Source organism: Prionailurus viverrinus, unplaced genomic scaffold (genome assembly GCF_022837055.1).
Source record: "Prionailurus viverrinus isolate Anna unplaced genomic scaffold, UM_Priviv_1.0 scaffold_69, whole genome shotgun sequence".
In the NCBI taxonomy this organism is placed as follows: domain Eukaryota; kingdom Metazoa; phylum Chordata; class Mammalia; order Carnivora; family Felidae; genus Prionailurus; species Prionailurus viverrinus.
The window spans coordinates 201,826-204,516 of NW_025927631.1; positions in this window are offsets into that span (position 1 = coordinate 201,826).

Below are 2,691 nucleotides of genomic sequence, written 5' to 3' on the forward strand. Positions count from 1 at the left end.
TCACAAAGAAGACAGAAAGGACCCAAATAAATGAAATCACAAATAAGAAAGGAGAAATGACAGTCAACACCACAAAAATACAATTAGAAGATAATATTATGAACAACTATATACAACAAATTGGACACTCTGAGAAAAATGGACAAATCCCTAGAAACACACACACTACCAAAACTGAAACAGGAAGATACCTAAAAGCTGAAAACAGAAAGATACCCCATCAGTAATTAAAAAAATCTCCCCCCAACACAAGAGTTCATGGCCAGATGGCTTCATGGATGAATTCTACCATCCATTCAAGGAAGAGGTAATAGGTATTCTCCTCGAATTATTACAAAAAATAAAAAAAGAAGGAAAACTTACAAATTCATCGTATGAGGCCATCATTACCCTGATACCAAAACGAGATGAAGCCTCCACTAAAACCGAAAACTGCAGTGGCGCCTGTGTGGGTCGGTCGGTTTACTGTCCACCTCTTAATTTTGGATGAGGACATTATCTTGTGGTACGTGGGTTCGAGTCCTACGTTGGGCCCTGCCATGACAGTGTGGGGCGTGGCCAGGACTCTCTCTCTCCCTGTCTCTCTGCCCCTCCCTCACTTTTATGTACACTATCTAAGGAAAAAATAAGCATTTAAAAAGATGTTTAAAAATTTTAAATAAAACTGCAGAGCAATAGCCTGATGACTATGTATGCCGAAATTCTCATTAAAATACTTTCAAATTAAAGTCAACAATACATTGATAGAATCATTTCCCATAATCAAGTGGGATATATTCCTGGGCTGCAAGCGTGTTTCCACATTCACATATCAATCAACATGATGCACCACAGTAATAGAAGAAAGGATAAGAATAATACGATGCTTTCAACAGATGCAGGGAAACTATTTGATAAAATGTCACATCCATTCATGATAAGAACCGTCAGCAAAGTACATTGAGACTCAACCTACCTGCACATAACAAAGGTCGTCTATGAAAATCCCACAGCTCATCTCATCCTCAATGGGTAAAAATTGAAAATTTTTCTTCCAATGTCAGGGACAAGATAGGAATGACCCCTCTCACCAATGTTATCCCACATAGTACGGGAAACCCTAACCATAGCACTCAGACAACAAAAAGAAATAAGAGGCATCCAAATCGGCAAGGAAGAAGTAGCACTTTCGCTGTTTGGAACTGACATGGTAGGTTCTATAAAAAACATGAAAGTTTCCCTTAAAAATTGCTAGAATCGATATATGAATTCGACAGGTCACAATCTACAGAAATCAAGGAACATAGATGTATTGAATTTCTAACACAAATCATGAATTAACACAGAGAGAAAGTAAGGGATCAATCCCATTGACAGGCTCACAAATACCACAAGAAACCAGGAATAAACCTAACCAAAGAGGTGAAAGACCTGTACTCTAAAGACTATGAAACACTGATGAAATAAATGGAAGAGGACACAAAGAAATGGACATACGTTTCATGTTCATGGATGGGAAGCACAAAATACTGTTAAAATGTCTACACTCCTCAAAGCAATCTACACATATAATGAAATGAAGTGTGATAGGGATATCACACTCAAAAAAACATTTGTCACAGAACAAGAACAAATAGTCTCAACATGTGTATGGAATGACAAATGTCCCCAAACAGCCAACACAAACTTGTAGAAGAAAAGCAAAGCTGGAGACATCACAATTCCAGACTTTAGGTTATATTACAAAGCTATACTGATCAGAACAGTATGATCAGTATGTCCGTACTGAACAGTACTGACAAAACAACAACAAACAAAACAACAACAACAAACTCATACACATAGATCAATAGCATGGACACCCAGAAATAAACTCACACCTCTATGGTCAATTAATTCTCAACAAAGCAGGAAAGAACATCCAATGGAAAAAAAAGATAGTCTTGGGACACATGGGTGGCCCAGTCACGAAAGCGTGTGATGGTGGGTTCAGCTCAGGTCATGATCTCAGGGCAGTGCAGAGCATGCGTGGGATTCTCTCTCTCCATGTCTCCCTGCCCCTCTTCTGCATGCTCGCTCTCTCTCTCTCTCTCTCTCAAAAATAAATACATAAATTAAAAAAAAGGCTCCTCAATATATGGTTTTGGAAAAACTTGACTGCAATCTGCAAAACAAAACAAAAACAACGGACCACTGTCTTACAACATACACAAAAATAAATCCAACATGGACAAAGACCTCTATGTGAAACCTGAAACCATAAAAATCCCAGAGGATAACACGGGTAGTATCTTACTTGACATTGCCTGTACAAACGTCTTTGTAGATATATCTCTAGAGGTCAGGGAAACGCAAGCAAAAATAATGAGACTTTATAAAAATTAAAACCTTCCGTCACCAAGGAAATAATCAACAAAACGAAAACATCAACAGAATGATATCTGCAAACGACATAGGATACAGGGTTAGTGTCCAAAATATATACAGTTATACAGCACCCAAAAAATGAGAAATCTGATTAAAAATGGGCAGAAGACACGAGTGGACATTTCCCGAAGGAAGACATATACATGGCCAAGAGACACATGAAAAAATGCTCAACAATACTGATCTTCAGGGAGATACAATTCGAAAGTACAATGAGAGAACACATCACATCTGTCACAATGGCTAAAATCAATGAAGGATGACACAGCAGGTGTTGCCAAGGAT